Here is a 12290-nt window from a genome sequence, read left to right as displayed (position 1 = left end):
TGTGTGTGTGTGTGTGTGTGTGTGTGTGTGTGTGTGTGTGTGTGTGTGTGTGTGTGTGTGTCTGTGTGTGTGTGTGTCAGGGTCTGTGTGAATGTGTGTCATTACTAGTTGAACAGCACACACTAGTGGCGCATCTGTGAATCTCTCACACAGCCTCTTCATTCTCTTGTTTCATCTGCTCTTTCACACGCTCTGCTCTTTAATTCATCTTTTCCCTCTTTTTATGTAGACCATTATTTCCATTTTTGGCCATATTTCCTCCAGCTGTCTCTCTCTCTGCCTTTCTTTCTGTGGTAGATTTATGAATATTGCTCTTTTCTCATCCCCTGCTGTCTGGCCCACTTAAACACAGCGAGAGATCACCAAATTAATTCACTTACAATGAGCTGTGTGTGTGTATTGCCATAGTGGAGCTCTACTACATTTGCATGACCTAAAAATGCCCTTCTACTGATTTTACCCCATTTATCCATGAAAGGAAATAGATAGATAGATAGATAGATAGATAGATAGATAGATAGATAGATAGATAGATAGATAGATAGATAGATAGATAGATAGATAGATAGATAGATAGATAGATCCCACAAGCTTACTGTCACCTGCTGTCAATATCATCTCAAATAAACAACCAACAGACTCCAAACACACTCTACTAAATTTAGACACAGTGAGATGGCAGCCATGAGCCAAACTCTTGCACACTAAAATGTAGTTAAATTAAGGAGACACCCGAGTAATGTGTAAATGTATAACGCGTCTCCAGTGAATAATGACACTGTGCTTATGTCTGAATTAATACAGAACATCTTAATTAACTTACAGCTTTTCAACAGTCAAGAAGCATCATGGCAGGGACCAGACAGCCGTACGACACTCAGACAGCTGTTTCTACAGACAGACATGAAGAGAGACAGTTTCAAATGATTCAGTGATAGAAACTGTTTCCTGTTGGTTCGTTTGTGCTCTGCTTCTTTGAGAAACAGTGAGCTCTGCTCTCACAGCATTCTGACAGAATGGTGTCAAACCTGTGCGTGCGTGTGTGTGTGCATACGCAGGCAGGTACACACATGCGCGCACAGCGGGGAACAGTTTGTGCGGCTGCATGCTCAAACTCTTCAGCATAGAGCTGTTAATTAGCAGCAGAGCCAAAATTAGCACACAAAAGTGAAGTGTTTGAGGACAGAAATGATTCGCCATCAAAGAGTTTCCGCTCAGCACAGAGATCTGAAGAAGAAGGAGAAGAAGAAAGAAAAAAACAGCCAGTGATTCTGCAACCGTTTGGTTGTTGTGAATTAAAATACCTTTACCTCTCTATGTGCTGCATTACACAAAAACTGAGTGGTTACAAAAACTAACCAGATGATGATATATTTTTGGTCAAAGACAAGCATCTCTGAAAGACTTGTTCACATGACACAGCACTTATTACACTTCTCAAAACTTCTTGTCAAATAAGAAGCGTACTGAGGCAGTACTATGCTACAATGATGTTTTAGATGGTAATATAATGGTAATTGAATAATAGTAGTTAAAGAAGAAAATGAGCATTGAACAAAATTAACAAGAACATGTAACATTCCCTACTACTATATCTATAAAATTGTGTTAAAATGTCCTGACCATTCACTGACCTTTGATGCACATGTCTATTTGCACAGATGTCAAATATGTCTGGTTTCAAATCTCAGATTTCAAATAGATACCACTTTATTTGTCTAAAAAAAAACAACAACCTCATTTTACAGTGGTAAATTGTGGTGTGCCACAGGGCTCAGTATTAGTTCCTTTGCTCTTCTCTGTCCTTCCTCGTGCTCACTTTGGATGATATAATTTGTCTGCATGGCATTAGTTTTCATTGCATCATTGTATTTAAAAAAAAAAAAAAAATTGTGTACCGGTATACAAAAAAAGTGTATATTTCATAAATGTGCAAAAATTATATAATATACGTATTTATAATGCACATATATTATGTTCATACATGTTGGTACATTGTAATTCAATTTAAAACATTTGCATGTAACTACGTATGTTATTACACTGTCGATAGTACATTAGCCCTAAATCTACTGCAGCAAAACATAAGTGTATTTGATAATTACCCCATGATTTACTCACCCTCAAGCCATCCTAGGTGTATATGATAGACGAATAGAATAAGAGATTTATATATAAAAAAATGTCCCGGCTCTTCCAAGCTTTTTAATGGCAGTGAATGGAGGGCGAGATTTTGAAGCCCAAAAAAGTGCATCCATCCATCATAAAAGTAATCCACTCGGCTCAGGGGGGTTAATAAAGTCTTTCTGAAGCGAATCGATGTGTTTGTGTAAGAAAAAAAAACATATATATATGTATATGTATATGTATATTTAAAACTTTATAAACTAAAATAAGTTTCTGACAGACGACCGTACGCATTGATTTGCGATGAAAGAGTAACCCCTGACCTGACGCATAATGTATTGACAAATGCGGAAGCGCAGAGGATAGAGCAAAACAAAACACCGGTTACGAATTAGAAGTCTAAAACGAGAATTTTTAAAGAGAAACGTTGGAGGATTTCGATAAAAGAGAAGAGGAGCTTGAGTTTGTTGCCCAGCCCTATTTGTTTGCACTGCGAGAGGCGTCAAAGCTTACGCTACTCCTACATCCTGCGTCATATATCGCATCAGGGGTTACTCTTTTGGCGTAAGTCAACTTGCGTATAAGCTGTCTGCCGGAAGCTAGTTATTTTAGATTTTAAAGTTTTAAATATGGGTTTTCTTACAAAAACCCATCATTTTGCTTCAGAAGGCCTTTATTAACCCCCTTGAGTCATATGGATTAATTTTATGATGGATGGATGCAATTTTTTGGACTTCAAATCAGGACCGCCATTCACCACCATTATAAAGCTTGGAAGAGCAATGGTATTTTTTTTTATATATAACTCCCGATTGTGTTTGTCTGATATAAGATATTCATGTACACCTAGAATGGCTTGAGGGTGAGTAAATCATGGGATCTTTTTTTTTTTTTTTTGTGAACTTTAATATACCTATTATTAGTTATTACCAGTTACCAGTTAGTGTGACCTAACTGAATTGTTTATTTGTATAGTTAGGTATTATGTGTATAGTTTTTTTTTTTTTTTTTTTCTGTAAACAATGTAATGGACATTGTGCAGTATGCTGTATTGTAGTTGTATTTGTGTTGTGTACATTTGTGTTTAGAAATTTTCAACTCATATTTAATTTTGTATTAGTTCAACATCAAGTGTGGCAATACCAATTCAATTCAGACTCACACTTATGTAGGGAGCCAAATATTTAATTCAGAATTTTGCCCGATACATATTTTTTTTCTAAAGGCAGAAAAATACAGCAGAATATCTGTCCTTCTTCAGTAAGACGTGCATATTTACTCATTTCAAAGATTGAGGCCACTGACATGACTGCAGGTCCTCTATATCTGAGGTGGAATTACTTTAGACAGGAGTCCGTTACCACAGCGGTTTTAACTCTAAATCACTTAACTAATTATGCACACTAATTAATGAGTTTTCTAAGGGGAGGTGCTAAAGTCTTTGTTGGCCATACTAATGAAAGGACTGTTTAGAACTGTAAATAATACAGAGGGAAGAAACTTTGATCTGAAGAGTAAACTTATCCGTCTGCATAATTAGCAGTGAAGCTAAATAAAACACTAAGCTCCAGGGACTCACATGAGAAAACAAACTGAGAGTGTAGAAAGGACTTTGTTTAATGCTTTTTTATCTGATTTTCCTTGGAGACTAATTGCTCAGGTCTGACAGTGTGTGGAGCTCCCAAATCTAATCAGTCAATCAATCACTCAGTCAATCATCAGCTGTCACGTGGCTAGACAATCTACTGTAATGATGTACACAAAGGCCCTATTTACACCTGATCACAGATTGCCGTTTACATATGAAATGGATCTTAGTCAGGCTAGACAGCACATTTAATATAATATGAATTAAAATGAAGCTCTGTGAAGGATGGATGTTACAGTCTGTTTAAACAGTGGCCGAAAACTCATTGGCAGAATAAGTTTATGCAGCAGCACACCAGCAAGTCAAAAAAAAAAAAAAAAAAAGAGGTGTGTAATTAATGACTGCTTTGAAATACAGACCTAAAGTTGGTCTCTTTTTAAAGAAGTCACTCAGCAGATTATTGCACTTCAAAAAATGATAGTGTCAAAAACATTTGGACTCTACATTTACTAGAAAATTAAAGCCTAGTCTAACCAAGTTGTGTTCCAAATTTAAAGTTGATTTTTCAAAAATTGAGTCCACTAAAAAGGTTTAAAGTACGATTTCCATTATGCAATGTCCAATTTAAAAGCAGAATTTTGAATTGAGTGTTAAAGCTTTCGATTAATTTATGATGAAAAAAGGCCATAAAGAAGTGTGTTACCATGTTGCTGTTACCATAACACTGACGGTTAACATGCTGAACTGTAAGAGCGATTATCTTACTGAAGTGATTAAAATCAAACCAATCAATTTTTGTGAGTGTGAAATGTGTAATACATGTGTTTGTGCAGTCTCTGAAAATGTAAATTTTGTACAGTCAGAAACTGCCGTAATTGACTCCTTATAACCTACCCATCAAAAACAGCGCAAAGTTCTGAGGACATATTTTAACATTCAAATTAATTATATTCAGTATCTTTATGAATAAATATGACCTGCCTAATTTTGTGGACAAAGGGTCTGTCTGGATCATGAAATGCATTTTGTGCATGCAATATTCATTTTGTGAATGCAATACCTGTAAGGAATGTAGCAAAAATTGTTTTTAATAATATATGCATTTTGTGATACACACTGAACCTTTTGTACACACAATTAGGCGTTCTTTAAAAGAGATGTAAACTCAGAATGCAGAGAAAAAAAGTGAGATGTTTACTCAAAACTGGATAGAGATAGAAACTGGGAATTGTGAGGAATAAAATGAGAACTGAGAGATAACTCGCTGATAATTTTTTCTCCTTTTTTTATTCCGTGGTGGAAATTGACTAACATCTATTACCTTAGTGGATAATTTATCATAAGAGGTAACACAAGTTTTTGGACCCTGTTCACACAAGCATTTAGTGCTGAACACTTGCCACTGGACCACAACACATACAGGACCAAAGCTATGTCAAGGCATATAATAAAGTCAGCATAATATAAACAGAAATATAAATTCATACAGAAATACTGGGGAGTAAATAGTATGACTTCTAAAATGTTACATGTTTCTGTTGTTTTTATCTTCCAGGTGAAATTCTGAGGAGTTTTATTCTTTCAATGCTCTGGCCGGAGACAGCTCAGATGACGAGGGTTTCATGAACGGTAAGACTGAAATCCAAATGCATCTAAAACTAGAAATGTTGTACTATAGGCATAGCTTGGGGAAAATAAATATTTTCAACTCCAAAATAAATAGAGATTTACTACACTTTAAAGGGGACCTATTATGCCCCTTTTCACAGGATGTAAAATAAGTCTCTGATGTCCCCAGAGTGTGTATGTGAAGTTTTAGCTCAAAATACCCAACAGATCATTTTTTACAGCATGTTTAAATTGTCCCTTTTTGGTGCTCAGAAAAACGCGCTGTTTTAGTGTGTGCCCTTTAAATGCAAATAAGCTGCTGCTGCACGGCAAAGGGGGCGGAGCTTCATGAGCTGGCGCTCAGTCTCTCAGGACAATTTCAACTCATGGAATGATGATAATATCAGAAACTCTCAGTAACGGTGTTCATTTCGACCCGGGGTTGGACAATAATGCCTACAGAGTCAGAGTTGCTGTATGGAGATGGAACAGGTATTGTTTAGTTTAATTACGGTTATAACGTATTTGTCATCTGCTTTATGTATCCACTATTAATAGCCTACAAGTCTGCTGTTTCGGACCAGGTCCGAATGATGACCAAAAATATACTGATGAGTTTAATAAAGTTTATTGTACATCACACAAAAGATGAAGCGTCAGTTTTACTCCAGAATACATAAACGAAGTACATAAACGAATTTCGGTAGAGTTGAGGGAGCATTTTCCTTGAAAACTAAATAATTCCACCGCGTCTTCAGAGGCTGCCTCAGATTTCGGGAGTAAATAGAGAGAGCTATGTGGATTAATACATCCAGCCACACAACACCAACAACGCTTGGGAGACATTCTCGTCAGTACAACTCGCTGTGAACTCGGATCAGGGCGGGTCTATGTAAAAACGGCAGCGCCTGTCAACACTCATGGGCGGGGCTTGTGGCTTTAGTGACGTCACTAAAGCCGCATTCTGAAAACCTGTCGTTGGGAGACAGTGCTGATGATTTATGGGGATTAATAAAAAAGGAGTGAGTGGATTTTTATCACTATTGGGTGGTTGTGTACACACACTGCCAACACACATTTATGTCCAAACAGCATGCAAAAGTGAATTTTGCATAATAGGTCCCCTTTAAATACTTAAACTGTAACGCCTGTTTCACACATACTCTGTTTGCAGTGCGTATGCGGTGCATTTGCAGTGCGCAACTGATCCGCGGCTGTACCACAAACACATTTACTCACTATTTGTATTTCAAAACCAGAAGTTATCAGCAACTTTTATTTAAAAAAAAGTTTTGTCAGCATTGCGATTCTCTTTGTACACATACACTTTATAATAGTTTAAACACAATTTAAACAACGTATTATTCAATGCATTACATCTTTATAGATTATATATTAAGTTGCTCAAGCAAGTGGTAAAATATTTAACCATGTACTTATATTAAAATCGCATACATTTTAAATTAAAGGGGTGGTATAATGCCCTTTTCACATGATGTAAAATAAGTCTTTGATGTCCCCAGAGTGTGTATGTGAAGTTTTAGCTCAAAATACCCCACAGATATTGTTATATAGCATGTTAAAATTGTCAATTTTTGAGGGTGAGCAAAACGCACCGTTTTGTGTCTGTTCCTGACACAGAGGGCGGAACTCCAACAGCTTGCACTCACACAGACATGCACTGAAAATTTCAAAAACTTTTAGCCTTTTATGTTCAAACCGGATTCAGACAATGATGGAGAGACTCAAGAAAAGGTGACAACATGTAGAATGCAACAGTACGTTTCGTAGCTTATGTGTAGTCAAGTTTTATCAAAAGCTTGGAGTGAGATCACATGCGGTTAGGGGAGGAGCCCTAATGGAGCCCCTTCCCTAATTAACCAGCAGAAATTGAAATTATAACAATTGTTAAATCTGATAAATGACAGAGCAATTCATCACATCAAATATATTCTTTAATGTTATATTTCAAAATGACAAATATACAAAAATTACAAAAATATAACATTGCTCCAAACAGTTTGGAAAAACAAATCTTTTTGCATTTTGAATGTGTCTAGTCGAAATGGTATAATGAATTATTGTGTGGTGGGACATTGTGAACAAATGACATATTGGAGTTTTAAGGTGTGTGTTTGTGTGTGTGTGTGTACACAAGAGTACACACTCCAGCTTATGAAATGTGTTTTGTGTTGTAAGTGTTTGTTAAAATATATTTTTGTTTTTTCCCTGACATCTTTGAAAAATACAAATGCAATGGCAATGATTAATGTATGTTTTAATGATTAACAGGATATAAAATATTACCCAGAGCACTCTGCTTTAATACATGTAGCCTTAATGTAACTAGAAAGACTATTAATACAGTATATAATTTAAAATAAAATGAAGAAATACATCTTCATTCCTTCCCATACCCACTAACATTTCCCTTAGTTTCAGATAACGTAAGCCAGCCAAACTGAGACAAAGCTTCTGGCCTGGTTGCAAAGTAGTTGTAGAGTTTTTGACTGCATCAGTAATAATGTATACGATGGGCTATATACTAAATGTTCTAGCCTAAAAATGTTAGACGAGCTTTCTTCCAAATTTCTTCCAACTTACCTTCTCCATCACGACATGTGTTCGCGCGATGTTGTTGGTTACCTAGTAACGAACGTACGGTGGCCGAGAATGTTCCGTCAACTTCCGTGTGTTCGTGCATCTATGTTGCCTAGTAACGAACGCAATCTGGCCGAGATACGTGCTGGCGGCAGGAAAATTCACTTTGTGTGCCTGCGCCTCGTATACAACGTTATATATAAAGCTTGCAGGACAACTTGGTTGGCATTGCCTTTTCAGCGTGAGAAATACACGGTGTGGCGTGTGAGCGTGTGAACTGGTTGAATTGCGTGTGTCTCACGGCCAATGCGTGTGACTTGAGAACCCTGTGTAGTTATCTTCTAGTCATTGATTATCATATTCTGTCTTGATAATCTATAAATCGTGTTCCGTGGGCGGGGTTATGTAAATTTTAGGGTTGGTGATGTCACTAACCCGGGATGAATGTCGTGTAGTCCCAACCAGCCGTTTGTTGTAGTCCTTAAAAAGCAATTTCTTTAAAAGCAAATTTCTCCCTTTGCTTTTAACTTTGAGCATTGTAACTTTGCAGATGTTGTTTATGCTCAAACAGCAATATTACACACTAACTAAAGTTAAAAAAGTGAAATCATAATCAACCACCCCTTTAAAACTTAAAATTGACAAAAACAGCAAATTCATACCTTTTCTTTTGCATAATTTAAATCTTTATACAATAAATCTTGCATGACAGAAATAAAAAAAATAGACTGTGAAAAATAGTAGTATTTAATTAAATGCATTTGTGGTGAGATTACTACATTTTATTTAATTAAATGCATTTATGATGAAATAGCTACATGTTCATGTCAATCTGTGTTCATTTTGACCATGAAACATGCGCTGTCACTTTAATTCAGCGCGTGCAGCACAGCAAAAATAGACTCGGTGCGGAAACGATCGCTGCACTGCTGTATACGCACCGCTCCTGGAACGGATCGCCGGACCGCATCTACGTGCAGTGTGAAAGCTCTAACCTGTTAACATGGGGACGGAAAAAAATACGCACCGCAAACGGAGTATTTGTGAAACGGGCGTAAAAATAAGTTTTGTGATGGATTTTTTTATTAATCATAACTAACTTTTATTTTTCTTGCAGGAACAACATTCATATTATTTTAAATCTTAAATGTTTCCAAAACCTTTGGTTGAAAACTCGTGACTTTGAGTGTGTGAGTGTAAAAATAACAAATAGGGGAAATGAAACTAGACAGATGTCTTGGTTTGAAAACTTGTGATTAATAATGAAGTAATCAAGAAAACAGAGTTTGCTTCTACCTAATAACAGAAGGGTTTGCCTATGAAGAGCTAATCAAATTGTTGGGAAATTATGTAATGTATCATGTCATTTTCGCCATGCTCCTATTCTATAAAAACTGTTGTATTCCTTTTGCGGGTGGGATTCTCTCTGAAATTTGTCTGAGATTCTCTGGCATAAAAGCATATTCAAAGGCATTGTCTGGAGTCTGTCTAGTTAATGCTGCACAACAAGTTAGTTAGGGGAGCAAGTTAGGGTTAGGGGACTCGGCCGACATCGATGAGGAGACGCGCTAGAGTATAAATGTTATTGAAAGGGTACATCGATTGTAGACGAGACCCAGATAAACCAACGTCAACTGTAGACGTTCGGGGACGTCGATTGTAGACAAGACCCAGATAAACTAACGTCGATTGTAGACGTTCGGGGACGTCGATTGTAGACGAGACCCAGATACAGGAAACTAACGTCGACTGTAGATGTTCGGGGATGTCGATTGTAGACGAGACCCAGGTAGACTTAAGTCTGGAGGTACGCTATTACGTCATGTGCAGAGTGATGTTAACATTTAAGCTAGCTGGTGAGAGAAAATAGCACTATCAAAGAGTCTAAAGAGGAAAGTTGACACCGGAAATAGGGCATACAAAGAAGAATGGAAAGACAACTATGCGTTCATCCTACCTAGTTTTGTGAATGCAAAGCCCGTGTGTCTTATCTGCAACGAAGCAATCCACAGACTCTTTTGAATGTCTTTCAGAACTTTTCAAATTAACAGTTCTCAATTAATCTCAAAATAAACCATTGCTGCAAAAACGTTCTCATACAAAATCACTAAAGACGATGCGATTGTGAGTAACTGTTGCTGTCATGACAGATCTATTTCAGAACCAGCCGCTATCAAAATAATCTGGCTGCGGGCGCGGTTTATTAAAGATATTATTGCTTGTTGCCGACCCCTGTTGTATACTGTATGTGTTTCAATGTGCATTTGAATTGAATGGATGATGATGGAAATAATGGAGAAATTGACAGATAAATAACTGTAGAGATGAAACAAAGAGCTTCTATATCTGATAGATGGATGTGTATATTCTCAACCTCTCTGTCTATTTGTCTGCAGGTGTGGTCTGGCTCGGAGCGTGTCGAGCATCTTTGGTTCAGGGATCCAGATGGAACCTGCATGAAACTGCGGGTGGCAGCAAGTGTAAGTCCATCAACTAACCTAACCTTAACACAAACACACAAATGAGAATAAAATCTGCTAAAACTTGAAATAAAGCATCATTTCACTTAGGTTTATAATCAAGATTAATGCTTCTTGTCTTGGGAGTGAGAACAGCATTTTGTGTATTCGAGCGTTGTTTCGGTAAATGTGGGAATGACACTGGATTAAACTTTAAGATATAGAGTCATTTCAGATGGTTGAGAGTCAGTTTGATGCTCCCCAATGCTGTTTCATGTTCAAACCTGCTGTTACAGGCATCATTTCATAAATGATGGATGAACACAATGATTCAACACCTATGGCAACATTAGACCTGATCAGAATTTAAAAAAAAATAATCTGTTTGAGTTCACCTCAAGCATCAAATATAGAGAAATGCAGTGTTGTTTATATTTTGTATCCATGCACATCATTACAGCAAAAAAAAAAAAAGTCATGATGCTATATTGTTAGCATATGAGTGTGTTAATAATTCAGCACTCACCATAAACATGTCAATCACAGTGTTGTTTTAGTATTATTTATACACTTTTAAAGCATTTATAAATATTTAATATTTAGAATTGTTTTAATTTTTGTTATTTTATTGCTTCAACTTGCACTTTGTTTTATTTTATGTTAGTTTCAATTTCAGTCTTTTTCATTTCAGTTAGCACACTGAAGCGTTTCTATAACTTATTAGCTCTAGATTTCTTTTTGGATCATGTTGTTTAAAATAATCCAAAAAGTATGTACATATCATTTTATTGTGTTTATTTAATATACATAAAATGCATGCTATGAAATAAGCCATAGCATTACAAACGAGTCAAGTGTTTAATCTAAAAATGTCTAAAATCTTTCCACCACAGAATGGAACAAACAAAATGAATAGTCTGATATGTGATGCATATGTGATTATCTTGTTATAATGTACATACAGCAGCCTCAAAAATGATTTTAATGCGCAAATCACACTTAAAATGTGCAAGTGTGTATGTATTACATTGTGGAAATTATGTCAAGTGGCATTTATTTTAAAGATAAACAGCACAAGAACATAATTCAGCCAAAGTATTTTACTAAATACAATTTGTTAGACTTCAAAAAATATAAAGGAATAGTTATGACCAGGCATAACATAACCACTGACAGGTGAAGGGAATCTCTTCATCACGGCACCTGTTGGGTGGGATATATTAGGCAGCAAGTGAACATTTTGTCCTCAAAGTTGATGTGTTAGAAGCAGGAAAAAATTAATTTTGACAATTGTGATGACTAGACGACTGGGTCAGAGCATCTACAAAACTGCAGCTCTTGTGGGGTGTTCCAGCTCTGCAGTGGTCAGTATCTATAAAAAGAGGTCCAAGGAAGGAATAGTGGTGAACCGGCGACAGGGTCATGGGCGGCCAAGTCTCAATGATGCACGTGGGGAGCGAAGGGTGGTCCGTGTGGTCCGATCCAACAGACGATCTACTGTAGCTCAAATGAATGCTGGTTCTGATAGAAAGGTGTCAGAATACACAGTGAATGCAGTGTGATGCTTTGGGCAATGTTCTGCTGGGAAACCTTTGGTCCTGCCATCCATGTGGATGTTACTTTGACACGTACCACCTACCTAAGCATTGTTGCAGACCATGTACACCCTTTCATGGAAACGATATTCCCTGGTGGCTGTGGCCTCTTTCAGCAGGATAATGCGCCCTGCCACAAAGCAAAAATGGTTCAGGAATGGTTTGAGGAGCACAACAACGAGTTTGAGGTGTTGACTTGGCCTCCAAATTTCCCAGATCTTAATCCAATCGAACATCTGTGGGATGTGCTGAACAAGCAAGTACGTTCCATGGAGGCCCCACCTCGCAACTAACAGGACTTAAAGGATCTGC

General features: G+C 37.0%; 1 protein-coding gene across 3 annotated transcripts in view; it reads left to right on the top strand.

Moving 5' to 3' along the window:
* LOC309484770 (receptor-type tyrosine-protein phosphatase delta) overlaps positions 1-12290 on the top strand; it is a 666889-nt gene that overhangs the window by 228237 nt on the left and 426362 nt on the right. For all 3 annotated transcript variants that reach the window (XM_082151147.1, XM_082151149.1, XM_082151148.1), the window contains exons 4-5: positions 5271-5344; positions 10321-10404. The gene's annotated coding sequence lies outside the window, so the exon portion shown is untranslated. The remainder of the gene's footprint in view (positions 1-5270; positions 5345-10320; positions 10405-12290) is intronic.

This window comes from Leuciscus leuciscus, assembly GCF_965113295.1.
Source record: "Leuciscus leuciscus genome assembly, chromosome: 2".
Taxonomy (NCBI): Eukaryota; Metazoa; Chordata; class Actinopteri; order Cypriniformes; family Leuciscidae; genus Leuciscus; species Leuciscus leuciscus.
The sequence above is the reverse complement of the archived record's forward strand: the minus strand, read 5'-3'. Positions and strand labels throughout refer to the sequence as shown.